Source organism: Myzus persicae, unplaced genomic scaffold, assembly GCF_001856785.1.
Source record: "Myzus persicae strain clone G006 unplaced genomic scaffold, MPER_G0061.0, whole genome shotgun sequence".
NCBI lineage: Eukaryota > Metazoa > Arthropoda > Insecta > Hemiptera > Aphididae > Myzus > Myzus persicae.
Window position 1 is genome coordinate 389,805 of NW_019101535.1, and position 20,148 is coordinate 409,952.

The following is a 20,148-nucleotide window of genomic DNA, read 5'->3' on the forward strand; positions in this document are numbered from 1 at the left end:
GCTTGTGAGTTTTATACAATTATATACTTATAGATATATGCTTCGAATAGGATATACAAAAAAAAAATATCTATCATTTGTGTGTATGTATACTCTATGATAATAATGCACCCTATTAAGCCTAAAAAAAAATTGAATTAATTTCATAAAAATGCGTTATTTTATGAATTTCAATGTTGATAATTCCAACTTTTATCCCAGATTATTTTTGGTAGGTTTCGAATACAGTTTCTTGTTGCGCAGGACATAACCTTGTGTCTATAGTATAAATATTCAATTATAGAGCTCTGGGGGTTTTTTTTGTAACTCGCTCATGACTTTGTTCATATTATTTTAATATAAACATATCTAGCAGTACCTATAGTACTTCCTATCTCGCCATTTCGTCGCGCATTTGAGTGTATACTCTATACTCCATAGTAAAAATATACAGTATATTGGAAAAAAAATTAAATTAATTCCATAAAAAAATGCATTTTTTATGAATTTCAATGAAATAATTCCAACGTTCATCTCCAACTATTTTTCATGTAAACATGCGATGGTATGTAATATGCATATGGAATATATATTTTTATTTATTTATCGAGGCCTGCATATTTTGATATACACCTGAATACATAATATTATCATCATATTATATTTAATAACAATATGTTTTCATAAGCATCTCAGTTATGAAGTTATTTTAAAAATATAACGTTTACATTTCCCCCTTTTTTTTACTTATCAATGACATTTTATTTATGACTATAATATGTTGTTATATTAAAATTTAACATACCTAATTCACAAAGCTACTTAACAAATTAAACGATAAAATCACATTATTCAGAATATTTTTTATTACATGTTTCAGTTACGCCTTCACAGATATGGCTCATCGCTCATATTATATTTTATTAAAACGTTGAACTCGTACATATCAAAAGTACAAGTTCATTGGCAATTATAATTTTAAGGGAAACGTAAATATGTAAATCTAATGCGAAAAAAATACTTATCTGTGCCGCAACTTTCTAAAGTACTCGACCGACACTTAGCTAGAGTTATCTTTTGCATTTTCTTCATTTTTTGTTAAAAATTAGACTGTCTGTATAAATGTGGCTAAAATAGAGATACTTTACTGGAAGTAAGCATTGCCTGAGAAATGTATCTAAGACAATTTTAATGACTTTATTTTTTAGTATTGGTTGAGTTTATACCCCAGCTTATATTATACAACATATATTTAAAATCTTAGCCACTCATTAGTCATTAAGACAGTTTAGTCACTCCTGTTGATCCTCTCGACTCTCAGACAACACGGCGTTAAGTGTTGTTGAATAGGTGGCGGTAATGTTGTTGACATCATGATTAACTGAACCTATCATAGTTTTTTTTTTGCCTATGCAGGTCGACTGACTTGTTTCTCAACAAATGGTTAGTTTGCTTCGTGTCACGGTGGGTTTCATAATTTTGTGCGTGTCGATAATAATACTATATGCTTAGGTATTTCGGCAATCCTAGCACGAAGGACAATATTTCAGCAGTAGTGTATCTATGGGCTATGATATTGATGGCTGCCATTTGCAGTTGTGTCGGGTATAAAAATCAGTTATGTTATATTGTCACACGAACAACCACAAGAGACCTCTACTATAGAATGTTTAATTAGAATTAGATGTGAGATTTTAAAATTCAATTAAATAAACCGTGCTTCGTGATGTTATAAAACCATTTACAACAAAATCGTTTTGTGTAGGTTTAATATCATAAGTTACATATTTTCATATCTCCATATTGTCATATTAACCACGAAGTGTTTGACTGATTGTTTTAATAAAGAGCTTTAAGTATTTTAAAATAAAATTTAAAATAAAGTGAGTTTAGTTATAATTCACTTTCTGAAAGGAGTAAAATATTGTCGTCATGTATTTACAAATATTAACTTCGTCTACAAAATACTAAAATAAATATTCCGTAAAAACACTAGTACTCTACAGGTATCACAAGTTGTAAAATAATAGAAAAAGTTTTCTTTCCCGGAGAGATTTGAACCCTGTGACTTGGCTGATCATGGGTTCTTAGGTGATTTTTCTAAATTTTCGAAGAAAATTGCTTTGAAATAGAAAAACTGACATTTCTATAAACTACTATAACACAGGTCTAATAATTTGTAATCTATAGTTTGACTGTATGAAACAACAATTTAATAAAACTTTCAACTCAAAAAAGAAGTCTTGCACACCTACTGAGTAATAATATCAAACCATTCTGAAATAACCAATATACTATATAATATTTTTATGACAATAGTAATTAAAAACTAATGATCTTACAACAAAAGTCAAAATATATAACCTGCTTATATTAGCAGTATTAAAAATAACTCGTTTTAGAAGTGATGAAAACACTTAAATGTGTACTCCATAAATTATTAACTGATTTTGTTTATCTTATTAGTCGTAATAAATCTAAATTCTTTGGATTTAAACTTATATTCTTTATTTGTAATATTTAAACAGTTCAGATTCTGGATTACATGAAAGTGATAAATACGTTTTTAGCTTTGTCTATATAAGATTAAATACCTCGCAGTATAAAGTGTGTTCACTTTCATTTTCAAAAACGAGAAAATTAAATGAATTACATATTTAATTTATATGTATATACCTTATACAGTAAGACAAGTAATTTTTTTTAAATATAACTAACCCGATCAAACACATATATTTGCTTTGAATACGTATTAATGTAATTTTAAACTTTATACTGACCAGGTTAATGTTGTAACTGATCGGTATTAATACATTATATTAGCTATCTGGTAGGTATTCATTATCTTATCTTGTTCAAAACGAACAAACTTTAAAGTTTTATTTGTTTATGGTTAACTTTTTAATTTAGAATGCATTATCATCTGAACAGCCATTATTTTTAGAACTTATTTCTTGGAAATGAAACTTTTTTTATCATAAATGTAAATGATAATGGAGCAATATTTAACTTGTATAATTGTACAAACAAAGTGATTAATTTGTAAAACTCCCTTTTTTCTAAAAGGTATCCCATTTGTATGAAGTTCTAACTGTTTAAGACAAGACAATGTAGAAGATTATTAAAACGCTGGCAGTTTAAACATTAAAACTCCTCCTGCTGTATAGTTTATTAGTAGGTTTTCAGTATACCTCGTCATTTAGTAGGAAACCTCCATCGTCACTGTAATGGACGAGTTAAATTTAAGTTAAATTATAATTCACTCAATACAAATAAATATTTGAGTAGAGATGAATCAACGTTTTTATAGTCAGCCTCTATTTCTGAAAACATTTTATAATATTTTTATATTTGAGTAATTTATTTTTCTATAAATAGTATTATTATAGAATTGAAACATTGATGCATTTGTTTTATAATCAATGTTTATAAGATAGGTTAAACTATTTTTTGCCAAAAGCATAGCAAATGCATTATGCTATTATTATTTTTAATGTTTAATTTAATTTTAGGGGTTAATAAATATGTACATTATGTAAAAACTAATTTTTTTTTGTATAGAACTTATTTCTGTGTTTTTGTAAAAAAAGAAAGAAAAAATTACAATAAATTAAATGATAATTATAAGTTGATAAGTGAATAAAAGGGTTCAATGTACTGTGGTTTCTGCAAGAAAAAAGACAACACTAAAATTAGAGTACAACTCTTTACAATCAAATACTTCATCTTGTATACAAAATCTAAAAAAACAACTAAGACTCACAAGAAAATTATTATAATCTTTTTTTAGTATGATCATTCACAGTGATAAATTATTAATGATCATAGTTTTTTATCTCAAGTCACAGTGAATAATAATCTAGTGTTCTAAATGTTGCAATTCAAATGTTTATTCATTTTACGAATCACTAATAACATTCAACGCTTATTAATTATGAACTGCAGAATATTGATGGTTAATACATTTATAGCATACTAGGTAAATTACAATTTAATTTTAGGTACAACAAACTTGTTCACATACATATTATACATACCGCATTAGATATGTAATTATTAAAAGCTACTGAAACAATTATTTAGAGACAGTTTAAATGACTTTAAATAAAATTATCAACTAAGCTTTCAGTTTTTACTAAAGAAAGTCATAGTTATAGTATCTTTAACTCTGTTTTTTGTTGTATTATTATATTTTATAATTGGTCTTTATTTTACTCCGATGACTTGGTAGCGATACATTAATTTATATTATTGTAATTATACAAGCTCATAAATATATTATGTAAATATATATAAAGCATTTTAAAAAGACTTAAGAACATTACTAAAAAGTATAAGCTTGATGTTTTGAACGAAATTACTTATGATGGATATCTTTAAATAAAAATAAATACATACACAGAGTGATAATATAATATCAAAAATATAAAATAGTAATACTAATAATGATAATTATAATAATATTATGAATACTATTGAAGACTAGGAATTCAGGAGCTAACTAAGTGACATTATGAGGCATTTTTTTAAAAGTAATTGTGGATGTATAAAGTAAGATTTAATAGATACAACAATATAGATTTAAAATAAATTAAATTCATTTTTTTTACTAAAAAAAATATATATATATTTATTATTATTTATACATAAACAAATTGTAATTATGAATATATTATATATACTTAATGTATTAGTATAAATAAACTATTATTGGTACTATAAATTATAGATTTTTTGTTAACACATTAATTGATTTATGTTGAAAGAGAAATTTGTTCCATTATACCTGAAATAACTATTAACTTGTTTTAATAGGATCATACCATTAGGGAGCATCAATTTATGTTAGTTATTCTTATGTGAATTATTTTACCAAGTATTGTTGTTTTTTGTATAAGTTTTTATCAAATATGCTTTTTGGTTCTTTTGCCCAGAATTCCGTAGACTGTAAATAATCAGTTTAAAAAAATAGTCATCGGTTTTTTACTGAATAGTTTCTTTATTTTCAATTTAATTATTCAAAAAAGAAAAGTAACTTCCGACTAACTAAGTCTAGATTTGTCAATTTTGTTTTAAATTATTTATAATATTGCCCATACTTGATAATATTAAAAAAACAAGATAGTTGTAACAATGATTATAGCAATAATATTGAATATGCTATAGCTTATTAAATATGGTATTATACAAAAATGTCCAATGGACACTTTTACCTAGATTCATTAAATATATAATTTTTATAAACATTATAGACTTAGACTATACCGGATATCAATAATATAATATTTTGTATTCTTTATAATTTATAATTATTTATTTAATATCTAGTATTAAAATCCTTTAAAAAATCCGGATTATATTACATTCGTTTTTAGGATTAGGACCTAGACATTCTGTTACATGATAATGATTTATTTTGATTTCTAATATGTACTCTTAGAAATTCCTTGCATTGTTTAAGGGTTCAATGTCTATTTATAAAATGTATAAACTCAATTACGGGATCTTCCTAAAATTGCTATAGGCGGGCTAAGTTTTACTTCGCCAGACTTACAAGCATAACGTTTTAAATGTTTCATTTTGTCGGTAGATGCTCTGCTTCAAAGAGAAGTCAGAAAATTTAATTTCCTCGTTTTAAGCCTTTTAATAAAGTGTATGGTATTTTATTGAAAGTTTCAGTACCCACCTATATACCATAGATTAATTTACATAAACTAACTTTTAATAAATTCATATTTAATTTTGCGGGCGTAAGAACCACAGTTATTTGCTTTTACAAAATATCACATACAAGAGATCACCGTAAGTGCTTTACATGTTATTGTAGTTAATGAATAAAATACATATTACAATACATGCAGGTGTACGTTTATATAATGCTCACTTTTTAGTTGTACTATCAATATTATATTAAAATGCAGACTTCTAGGGGCGAGCAATCAATATCGGTATATATCAAACATAACGTGGTTATATTATAATTCGAAGAAATATTTATGTCCTAGTGAGGCATTAAATTATTGTATACTTTGATATTAATACACTGTTGTTTTCATTGTCTGTGCCTGTGTTAAATTGTCCTTAAAATGTGTAGAATCGTGAAATACCATCCATGTTTGACTAAAAGCTACACAAAAATATGAATCTGGAGAAAAAAGCAAGTAGCGGGTCAAGTATATTTTGAAAGTCAAGTGTCATAAACGTCGAGTAGGCGAACGCACCAAAAGATTTATGTTATTTTAATTCCATAGATTTTTTTTTTTAAAGTAGCACTCACGTTCCAATTATTAAAATAATTTCTGTTTCGTATCAGTTTCTACAGATAGCAAATATTTTAGAAAAATCAAAATAATCACTCTAAAATTAATTAAAAAGTAAAGACATATTACATTTTATGAGGTCACATGCAAAAATTAAATACATTAAATACAAATTAAATTCTAAGCGGTAGTATTATTTTTAGCGATTCACATTATTATTATACTTTTTATTATTTACTTATTTAACCCACGGTCTAGTGTTTCCGAATACATAATATGTCAAGGGGGGGGGGGGACTGTTCCAATTTCTCTGTATTGTTGGGTAGTTGGTTGGGTCAGTCATGTTGTTGTGTGTCACGTCATTAGGTGCTGAAACCTGTAGTCTTGAGAATTCAAATAGGTATCAAACTTAAATTATTTTGGTTTTGTGGGTGGGTGTGTAATTAATTTGATTTTTCTCCGCTTAAATGTATGTGGCTTGAAGCCACTGCCTACTGCAACATAGTTCAGTGGCCTGTTTTTACAAGGAATACAGTCGATTCGAAACACGTGTATTTGGGGGTCAGAATTCGTCACTTACAATCCTAGTCGTCACCCATCCGAGAGCTGTCGACGGCCGATGCTTGACCTCAGCAAAAGTTAGTGGCTGCACATTGACACACCAGGCCCCTATTATAATGTAATGATATTATTCTTACTCAATGCAATTAAAAATAACTGTTCAAACATATATTCTTAAAAACAATTTACATTTTAGTAGGTATTTTACTGTATTAAAAGCAATCATAATTGTTTTCAGTACTCAATATCGACGCAAATTGAACAATGTTTAGGGTATAATAATATCATATTTTGTGCACAATTAAAAAAAATACATCACATAATGTTTGCGCACTGTGAAGTAATCGTTTTGGCTCGAGCTCGGAGCTACTCGCATATTATATTATAATATATTTTATTCAGTTCATAATACCTATGTACAATGTACATTATTTTTTTCCTTTATATATCAAATATGCGTTTAATAATTAAAAGTGCACGTCGTACTCCAGCAAACTTCGTGTTTAATGACGCTGAACAGATTGCATTGTAATTTATTTAGCCGGTGGTACATAATGATGAAACTTGGGTTTTCCCCAAGGAATAGTTATAGTTCTACGGTGGGTAAGCCACGATTGTGTTTGCTTAGGTGTTCTAGTGTATGTATATATAAGTATAATGCCCAAAACCATACGAGAGTTGCACTTAGATATCTGATATCATTGTAAATGGGTATCTACGAAATACGCCTTAACTTCGGCAAACAATAACACTGTTTTACGTGAAATATAATAATACTATACTTAGAAGGTAGGTGGTAGGTAGCGACATTTGTAACCGATCGTTATCGAGTGAAATTGCATAATATTAATGTATTTAATATTAATATGATGTGTATAGGGCGCGTAAATTAAGGTATATATACCTATTAATTTTAAGGTCATTTAAGGCGACTTCAAAGATGATTAATTATTAAAACATTTAAAACTATGAGAAAAAACAATTAATATATTATAGGCGTATAAAGGTTAGATTAGATATAGACACTCTGCAGCTTATTATTATATTCTAAACCAAAAAATAAAAATATTTTATCTATTATGTATTGAAGTTTCACTCAATAATATAAAAGTAACCACGGATTAAATGTACCTATATTGTTGTAGTCTTTTTTTTAATATCCTTTTCAGAAATAAAATCTAAATATCCAAAGTTTATCATACTATTGAAATTTTACAATTAAACTGATGATCAGTAACAAACCCTGTTGGTGTTTTAATAACACTGTGAAATCGTTGTGTCTATTTTACATAAATGCAATTGTATATTTCCTTCAGAAACTAACACAATTACAATTCAAATCAATTTCACTGGGTAGGTATAGGAAATAATAATAATAATATAATACAATTGGTGGGTGTATAACATAAACAATAAAATTAAGACAATTGTGTTAAGTACAAGAGTACAAGGTACAACACGTTGCACTGATGGCAACTAAAACAATAAATAATTGTATATTCTGTATATTGCACAAGTATATATACGAGAATATAATATTATAATAGCATTAAAGGAAATATTTGTCGACAATCTTTTGTTTTTTATTTTTAAATAATGTCACATAAAATAAAACGCGGTAACTTTAAGCAATATATATTATTAATTTATGAAGTCTCGGAGCCATTGTGGGATTGAACCATTATTATTCTAACCAAACTAGGTAGGGAGTTCATCTAAATTGCCGTATGCTGTTAAATGTAAAACAAAAGAATTTCCATTTTAGCTAGTAAAGCAATGTCAGATAGTTATATTCAGTTTCTTTTTCTGTACAGACATCTTTGTGGGGAATATAATTTATAATATTGCGGGAACAGCGAAAATGTGTGTTTTTTCAACAAACAAATAACCCAACTGCAGGCTTCTATTATTCTTTTGTACACTATATGAATAATTCTGGTATCTAGATAACCACTTTTGGTTTTAGGTTTCAAATAAAATTCAGTTTCAAAAAAAAAAAAAATTATAAACTCAGAAGTCTTAAGATATTACAGAGATAATGAGTAATATTAATACATTATTTACTAAATTGTACAAATGATTTTTATAGAATAACATGTCACGTATATTTTCTATGGTTCATTAATTTTGTTATAATATTTTAATGAAGAAATAGAAAACATAATATTATACTTATAATAGACGTAAATTGTAAAACACATTTATATTCAATTATGTTAATACATACTTATAATAATTTGTATTATATTACAATAATTTGTTCGGCAAACCCGCAATTATAATATTATTATCCTATTAATGTTGTGTTAAATCATGAAAATATTTTGTATTACAAAAATAGTTGCATTAGTAATACCCATACTAGTAGTCCCATAGTAGTTTCTAGATAAGAGTATTTATAAGTTTTTTTTTAAAAAACAATTGTCAGATTAAAACTAATAATAATATCAGTTGTTTCTATCTCGATGTTGTTTTTCACTCCTGACACTATTTATGAGTTGAGTACCATTATGGTGCAAGTTACTAGTACAGTAAGTTTTAAATGCCACAAAAAAATATGTTGGTTTAACTTGGCATTGTTTTTGTTTGTTTATATACTCAAGTGTTAATAATTTGTTAAATTATATCGTTCACTATCGTATCTAAAAAGAAAAAGTTATATATTTATTTTTTATTTCAAAACAATATTATCTACACAGCGAAAAACATAATAATTCTCGTTGAACAACGATTTTTTCAAAGGGGCAGAAAATAACACCCTTAAGGCAACGACAATAAAGTTATTAAAATAAATTATTTTATAGATTTTTCGTCGATGTTTCAAAATACGTTTTTAATGGAATAGAAAAACACTCAAAAACCAATAGCAAAAAAAAAAAATGCTGTTAAAAATATTAAAAATATTATTATATAAGGTTAATAATTATACGGGGTAAGTGTGAAATGAATATGCATCGTTACGTTGTTCGTTAAATCATTCTACACATCTTTTTTTTTGATTAAGATAACACAAATAGACAGAATCAATATTTGTGGTAATAATTTTCAAACAATAAATTTAAAAAAAAAAAGTATGTCACTTATTGAAAAACTCTCTTAGTGAATAACTATCCAGTAATATCTATTGCAATAACATGTTCAAAATTAAAAGTGACTATATTGTAAGCGCTACAAACAGTTCGGAGGGTACCTCACTTAAATTACAATTTACTATAGGTTTTGAAATTGCTTTTCAAATAATTTGTTGGTAATTTAATTACATTTTTTTCAGTAGTTTAAACGTGTTTCAAGTTCTTTTTAGATTCTGAGCAGAGCAGTAAACAATATATTGATTTCACAACGATTTGTTTTCTTTTTTTTGTGTCTATTGTGACCTTTTGGATTTGTAAAAGTGCTTAGATTTTCAATTTTGAAGGTAGCTTATGTAAGCAAAACATTAGAGGTCAAATAATTTTAAGAAGTTGGATTTGATATAACACATTTGTTAAAATTCGTTATTTAATTAATAAGGTTATCAGATATTAAACATTGAAAAAGGGTCACGTAAAAAGAAAATTGCTTAAGAGAATAATTCAACTATCTACAATTTTTAAACGTAATTCGCAGTGTGATTTAATGACCAAAAAACAACAGTAACGTCTCCAACACCGGTACTAAGTAGGTACTGTTTCGAAACTAGAATTGATCAAAACGAAACATATAGGTTTTCGATTCCGATCACTGAAATCCGATCATTCTGAAAGTTTGTGCTGGATAACATGAAATAGCCCGTGCAATGTATGGTATGCGTGTATGTGCGCGAGGTACAACCCGTGTGTTTATTCACGTACAAACTAATATTATTACACGTGAGTGCGGACAATTTGCAGTGTTATTCTCCATTATAATATTATTATTATTATTATAATGTTATGCCCGATGATCGTCGAGTGCCATTGAAAAATGTTATCAAACGTCGCGGGGCGGCACGTTTCGCCGAATGTAGGTACCTAGGTATATAACGCATCCGTTTACATGATAATAGATATTATATTATACAATATATGAATTGAAATAATATATCCTTACCGTACGGTCGAGCACAATAATAATAATAATAATGATAATAATATGTGTAGGACGTATACTTTTATTTGAGTTTCCAATAGATTCGCATTCTCGGCGCATATCCGTAGTACGATTAGTAAAAATATTTAGTAGATTTTGAATATCGTACGGTATTAAACTGAACCAGCTGTAACGATGACGCATAAATACAATAACGAGCTGGAAAGAGCGAACGGAATATTTTATGTGAAATTTTTTTTCGGGAAAAAATCAAATCACTCTTGTTCTGTTTCGTTAACGTTAGGTACTGCCTATTTTACAACAACAACAATAATAATAATATTATATGATACGTTATTTTTAAATTTTTTTGATTCAGGCTTACTGCAATTTCCACCCCTCACTCCCTCCGAAACGAAGTCTGTTAGCGATATTACGAGTACCTTATATTATATAATGAATTATAATTATTGGCTGCTGTATCTTCTCAAACAATTTGGCAACATAAATTATTGTTGTGACCAAGGCGGCTTGGAAGATTAACTTAAGTCTTCATACATAATTGTGTGTATAATAATATTATCAATAAATGTGATTTTAACACGATCATGTTTCAACACAACCAAATTGGTGTTGTTAAAAATATATGTTTATATTATTTTTCGTTCTAGAACGCTTTTTGGTCTACAAAATATATTAAGGTTCTATAAAATTGTGTTTTTTAGTCTTAGTGATATTTTAGATTTGTGTACACTGTTTTTAAAAATATCCGAGCATAATGTGTTCCTGAAAATGACGCAGTAATAATGAAGAAACACGAAATCAATAGATTAGTTTTTATGAGTCATCGTTCAAAGAAGCTTGTAAAGTAACTACGACGCTAGACGGACTGTTTAAAATAAAAAACCTTATCACGTTTTAAAAAGTTTAATTTATTATTTCATTTGAAAAGAAATCATGTGTTTTTGATACTAAATACATATAGGTACACAATAATTATAACCTTTTCCACATGATGTGTGAATGTGTGATGCATTATGTAATATTCTACTTGTCTCTCAACTCGAGGAGAGAAAAACATTTATAAACAACTGCACCATTTCGTATACACCAATAGCTACAGATAAAGTATACAGGGTGATTCGCCAGATGATAACTTTTCTATGATAAATTGATTATTGTTTAATTTTTCGGAACATTTCGGTTCTTATTAAAATCAAAATTCAAACAAGTAGTTTTTGAGTTATTTTATTGTGAGTAATAGGATACAAGGTTCATGAACGGAACCATATTCCATGGGTACTGAAAGTACGGGGGATATGGTGATTTGAACATTTTAGTAAACAATACTAAATACTTATCTATCAACATAAGTAATTTTTAAAAATATTATAAGCGTATTAAGCACAAGATTTAATATTGCATATAATTTATATTTTCCCCCTATTTTTATAAAAAAGATTATTATTCTTATTATATTTATTTTAATAACTGAAAAACTACTCGTTCCAATAATTGTGAATTATAGACTCGCATAATAATTTTCAGTAAAATTATCCGTTTAATATAATTTAAAGTATAGAAAAAAAGAAGTGGTTCTCGTTTGAAAAAGTTTGATCCGCTACAGAATAATCCTTAAGTGTAGTACTTACAAACAAATCTCAAAAGTTTGAAAATATGATTTTTAAAAATTCCAAGAATCTGAATTCGTTTAAATTTATTGTTAATGGAAATAAATCGAGGTGAGCATGCTTGGTAAATCACTCTGTATTAATACACGTTGGTTATGATACAGATTAGTCATCTTGGAGGATTTGACAATGAAATAATTGCGCTTAACATCACATTTGCGATGTAAAATTTCTCAGAAGCAACCGGTATTATTATTATTATAACAAAATGTGGATTGCCTGAATGCATTGGCCTTTGCTATAGTCCAGCACCGAAGGGCATACACCCAAGGGGTATAATAAAACACTGACGGTACCTACTACCTATCTGATGCTAATTCATCGCATTCGCATGGAGAAGTTTGTCGCTAACGTAATGGCAGCATAAATTATTTTATTATTAGTGTACGGCCCCGGGGCCAGGAGGTTCAAGAGTGTGGGTGAGAAAGGTTAAGTGCGGAGACGATCGGTAAGGCGCATAGATCTCGCGGCCGATATTGTCATTTTATTGCTCCCCGTGATTTATATCCTCGAGTTACTTTTTATTTATATTTTTCGGGGCCTTTTTCCGTTGTAAAAACTCAATATAATAATTCGCTGGCAAGGAGCCGAAAAGTTTGAACTTATCGTTAAAAACATCCGTTGTGCTCGTGAGTCACCCTCGCGGTGTGTTTATATAATATATTAAAATTGAAAATATATTATTGTACCTTCCTATTGCAGTATAATATTATAATAATATACGACGTATTGATACCTGTACGGCAGTTTGTGCAAGCATAACAAATGAGCTTATTTGCTTTTTAAGGGTCGTGAAGAAGAAAACAATTTAATGTAAATCATATTTTTAGACATCCCGCGGAACGAAAAATGAATTTTTTAACAGTATCGATCGCCGTAGAAAAGGTTACACCACTCGAGAAATTAGATCACAACCTCAATATACGCAAGACCATATAGTCTACGGGGCCGGTAAGAGGGGAGATGATGCACCCTTTCTTGACCCACCCATTATCCCACCTACCTGATTTTTTAATCCAAAATATACATCTTCTTATATTAGGCATAATAACACCAATATTACCTATAGGCTATCACCTATGAAATTGTTTGTATGACTAAAATATTATATAATATTATATTGTGATAAGATTTTTAAAATAAAATATTATGACGTGCACAAGGAGTGATTTTCTTGTGTCTGAGTGTTTTTATCGATACGAGACTGTGCAGCTTTCAAAACTTAGCATTATCTGACAACATTACCTGTTCATTCAATTAATTAATTATACTCTATTGACAATTATATCAATACATTTATAAATTTGTCTCAAATTGTCTTCTGATGTGTAAAAATAAAATAGTATATATTGTAACATAAATAATAATTATATGGTTACAGGTAATTCTGCAGGCATGTATTTTGCATAGTACCTTCTACGACTCATTTTAGGTGCATATATTTTCCGGCTAAGACATACTATATTTTGTTATATTGTGTGCCCAGATGAATCGTTACTTTCAAAGAATTTTCTTATTAGATGCCGTTTTTAATACCTATTATATAATCAGAAGGAAACTAGCATAAAAGTATTAAATTTAACCATTATTGTTATTATAACTATGTATACGAGTGTACTATGTATTGTTAAAGTATAAAATCAACATTTTTGAAACCTGTGGTATTCTATTTCATAAAAATTAATATGATTTTTGAAAATGTCCGCAAAACAACTAATTTCAGAGCTGGCATTTTCGTTTACTCAGTGATTTGGCACTTTGGCATACGGCTACGAACAAGCAGACATTTTTTAAATAAAACTAAAAACTTGTAGTTATTTTTTATAAAACAATGCCGCAACTAATTAGTTTTACAAATATTTAAATTTTTGTTTTTTTGAAGTTCATCTAGAAGAGTGCTGAGAGTAATTTAACAAAAAATGCCAACAAAAAGTCATTTGGTCAAGTACTTTTTTGTTTAAAAAAAAGAGATTTGGAAAACATCACGTTCAAAGCTTAAAATATGTAAAAGTAATAGATAGTGTTATCTTCAGACGCTTTGAAGCTAATTCAATATGAATAAAGCTTTCAACTCTATCATAAAACTCGTTTCTTTGTGTATTTACTATTTATCTATATTTAAAAATACTAAGCTGAGAAAATTATTATAATACCGGTTCTAGCGGTAATTAATAATTAGTAAATTCGTTATTTACCTTAATTAGTTTTAATATGTAAAAATACATGTTTGTTAATTCAATTGTTTGAATTCAATGTTCCAATTCAATGTTGTTTATATTTTAACTGCAAATTTTTTTAATTTTCAATCATATGATTTATTGAAAACAATAATATGAAATAGATACCTAGAACGTCCTAGATAGTATTATAAAAAAAAAGTATAAATAAATATATATTTTAAATGTTAGTTGTGTGTCATCATTAAAGTAATATAAAAGTGTACAAACTATTAAGCTATACTATTTTAAAAAAAGGTAAAGTTTTAGTATTTAACTAGAAATGTAATGAGATGAATATAAATATATAATTGATTGATTTTTATATTATAACAAGTGAAATTAATCAATGGCGATACTGCGATACCAATTCCTGTAATTATTATTATTTATAAATAACGATTTATAAATTATGAAGGTATGTTGTGTTGGCCTGCGCAGCCAATATAATAATGTTAAGACACTGATGTAAATATGAAATTACATGGATGTATAATTTTGTTTCTCATTGATTATGTGGGCCTTCAACCAAGTATCCGACTCAGAGCTGATAGAGCTACTATTAAATCGAAGTCGATGAAGATATACTCAGATACAATTTCTGTGAAAATGTTCAACGGTAATTGCATGGAATCATAATTTTTTAACCTTTTTCTATCATTGAGACTATCTCATTTCAGTCATCTACAAAACATTACGATGTCGTATTACATCTCGTCGCCACGCCGTTGTGTGTGTGTCCGAGATTAACATTTATTACGTATATCCAAGCTATGCTCCAAGCCTCACGCAATTTACAGATTAATAATTATTACTAGAAGTAATTAAAACATAAATTCGATCGCATAGTTATTTGCCTAGTGTAAAGTGAATGGTACGAGTACATATTATTTAATTCATTCAATAATTTTGGATTCCAACTTTTTTAACTAGAGTCGACTGGTTTTGGTATAAATACGTAAGGTAATCTAACTTTAGTTCAACCAATGATATTATTATTCTTTTACACACATTCATGATTCACTCGCATACTAAACAACTGAGCCCCATCATGAGAAACAAAAACAACAACTTATTTTTCGCTTATATTGTTTTTGAGCTGTGGATACTTTTATCGAAAATGATTTATAGAATTCATTTATCAATAGATTCCAACCAGTTTTGAACATTAAATATTAATTAACTCTAAAATACATTTTGTACTACTTATTGTTGTTTTTGAATTTCATTCGAAATTATTAAGACATTTTGAAATTGATTATTGGTTTTATAAACTAAGTTTATCAATAAACGCAAGTTTTTGAATCAATGCGGTCTATATAAAAAAAAAAATAACGTAGAAACAAATTAATGTGTTATTTTTATCGTTCAGATTATTTTTTCTCTCATAATATAGTTCTTTAAGCTTCATACAATTTAATCAGATTCTTAACGAGTTACATGGAAAATAATAATCTCATATTTTAAGAACATAGTGGCTCATTTGACCTACTACTACACAATGGCCGGTTATTCGCAGTGCAATGGTTCGTACGATTATATTTATATTGTTAGATTACCTCTGTGAGAGAACCATACGATACCAATAATGAGTAAATAATGCATCGAAAACTGGTGCAAATGTGGTCCTGGATGCTTGTCACGTGCAGCAGCTAAATACGTAACGTCATAATATATTACATTACTATTATACGTATCAGTAAAAAATCGATCTTAAAAATGAATCGCTGAAAAACATAATTATAAAACAAAGCCTACAAACGTTTCGATTCGGATACACATTTTTTACAATATTTACATTGATTATGTGTATTCGTGTAGGTACATATTAATGCACATGTAAACCAAAACAAAAGCCTGCATTAAGCCCCTTTCTGCAAACATGTTGTTATATTTAGTCGACGGTGTTGTACGAATACATACTTACGTCCTAACATAGGACGACATCGTATAATCTGTTGCATTATAATAATGTGAAAAATAAGTTATTAAAATTCCACTGACGTTTGAACAATTTTCATAATACAATTTTTATAATATGAGAACGCTATTAATAAATTCGTCGTTCAAAGATAATACATAATATTTGCCTTATAAATATAGGAACAAAGTTCCATATAACTGACCAATATAGTAAACCAACTACAAATTAACTTTTATACTTAATTATATTTTTAAAAAAATTTACTCATAATCATTAAAATAATAGTTATTAGTTTATTATATTATTAAAAGTAATTCCATCTGACAGTTATTATTACCTAATATTTATTTGTTACATTCTGTTCAGTTATCGTACCTAATAACTAATAAATAATAATTAATTGACCAATACGTGTACTTCACAATATATACAATATGGAAGTGTGGTACATTTGAGGTTAAGAGGAAATCAAATATAACTTCTTAGTTGTTATAATGAGAATATATTGGCAATTAATAACATTTTGAGTATACGCCATAAATTTCAAAACTGTATCATTTGAAAAAAATTAAGTATAATGAAATCAAAATACTTTTGTTACTAACAAATTATTTTTTAAAACTTTAAAAACCTTTTTAATTGAGTAAGTACCTAAGTTATTCAATGTTTTAGATTTGTACTGTACATACATAATAATTGAGCCCTGCATACTTATTTATAGTATTTTAGGGTAGTGGGATAAATGTAACTGATAAAAAATAAAAACTGTTACTGGGACGAAGGTACTTCTGTTTCTTTTTCATTCTGTCGTGTTTCTGATATGTATATTCAAATCTATAATACAATTACACATATTACACATATAATAGTACTGCAGTCTGTATACAATGACTCTGCATCAATACCACTAATAAAAAACTATATGTGTCGTCATATTTTTGTTTTAGAGAAAAACAAATAACACAAATGTATTTACCGAATCGAGGTTATGAGCATCCGTTGAGGATTATATTTTACAAAGTCGCCATAAATGATCGGTAGTCGTGTTTCATATGTCTTTAACGTTAAAATGAAATAGAAATTTACTTGGTCAGTAATTCACATACCTAGTTAACATTTTGTCGTCCACAGGGAGTGCATTATTTGTATCAGAATATAATTTACGTTGGGATGTAATTATTGTGTTGGCCGTGGGTAGAAAATCCACTAAAATGTCTCCGGTTACTTTTGAGATATATATATATTAAATATACGTGTACATGCCAAGAGACCCATTTAACCCGTGACACTCATTTTCTCAGTCATGTTTTGCAGTGATCCAGAATAAAAAGGTTCTCATGACTTTGAAGTAGGTACTACATTTTTCCCACGGTTATGTTAATTTTTTTTTTTTTCATAGCTTATAATTTATAAGAAATGTTTTCTTAGGGTTTTTATTTTTCTTAAATGGTAACTCGTGGTTTTAATTTCATATTCCAAAACAGACTATATTTTTTCAATGTTATATTTTAACTAACAAATCATATTTTACTATATTCTCATTGACACCTATTAGTGAGATGCCTTACACTTTAGTACACTACAAAATGTGCACTTATTTAAACCAACTTTCTTATATACCTGGATTTAGATATAAATTGTCTATAATTCAAGCCCACACACAACTAAATTATAGTGCATTATTAAAAACGTCATCAAGATCCGAAATATTTTAAATTAAAACAATTAACAGAACTATTTTTTAATATTGATCTATTCAGAAAATGTCAGTTATTTATTTTTTTTTTGGACCAAAAAATATTGCTAGGCTTTACTGAGTTAAAACTCATATGAAGGTCCAAGAGTTATTTTGTTTTCAGCACGTTTTTAATTAATACACACAAAAAAAAAATTCAAAAGTAAAAGTTCAAACAGCAAAATAAAACAAACAGTTAAATAAAAATGGAAATTTACGATGCAGGTATTTAAGTATGATATATGGTAGGTTTTGTTTCATCGTATTCATAAAGAAGTCAGTGGATAACGGATTTTTGAAACATCATCGGCAGTGACATAATGGCCACATCATTAGACATTAAATTATGTATCGAACATAGTATAATATCTAGGTTTTTAGAACATTTTAATGATAAATTACTAAATGGCATATCTAATATTGATCTCATGTTTTATAAGAAATAATAGATTATGGATTTTTGGGTAGGTAGGTAGTAAAGATTTTTATTTATAAACTATTTGTATTGAGTAGTGAATTTATTGAATTTTCAAATAATTTGTTGTTAGATATGCCGAATCATAATTACACGCAACACTTATAATAGTATCCTGCCATTTTTTGAGGCTACAGAAGAGCATTATCGTAGGCGCCATCCCGTCCAATTATTTGATATGTGATTAGATACATATATTCAAAGATTGTTAAATGCATAATTTGTATACATTCACAATCTAGTATCTCATGTAGTAATTACTTATTTTATAATATGAATCATATTTTTTAGCTTATTAATAGAATAAATTATTTGATTTGTCCATTTCGTGCCATGACACATTTCGATACCTAAGTATTAGTAGTTTTTAACAATATTAATCGATTTACACTGACAGTATAAATAATTATAATTTATAATACACCTATTGGCAGAATAAAAATGTTTATAAAGAAGATTATACGTCATATCGTTTCTTGACCAGCTGGATTTTGTTCTCCGGAAAACATTTACTTCTAAAAAAAAAAATACTAAGTGAAAAAAATATATTCATGACCGGAAGGTTGAACATCTGTAGAATTGTTTAGTCCCTACAGTTTCACTTTTTACAGTGTCGTTTTTCTCATGATATTATTTTTAGTTCAAACTCAAATTACTAGACTAAACGCAGAACAGATTTGTTAATTTTTATATTTGACAATCATCAAAAACCATTCATTACAAAAAAGATCCAATTTTGTTTGAAATTTAAAATATCGCTCTCCTGAACATGATTTTAATGAATTCAAATTTAACTGATATTATTAAGTAAAACCTTTCTAGTTTGATAATGATTTAATGACCACAATTACTGTTTTATTTTAAATTAAAAAAACTCTTTAATTCTATGATCTTTCCACAAAATTACAAAGTTTATTAAACAAATTAGTATATTACTTTCATCAATCATTAAAAATAATATAATATGAATGAAATACATACAATTGAAATATTATTGTCTTAATAATAAATATGTATGGTCTCTAGACTTTAAAAATAATCATATAAACTTGTAAAAGTTAACGAATGTGTATTCTGTACCTTTGTTTGGCGTTAATAGTTTCGTTTTACTTACAATTATACCTTCAATATTCACTATTTTCTTGATTACAACATTATTGTAACTTGTAAATCATATCCAAGTTAGTGATGTGCATTTTAATATTACACCTCATTGATAACTCATTAGTCATTAAGGGCAAACAGTTTTATGATTTATTT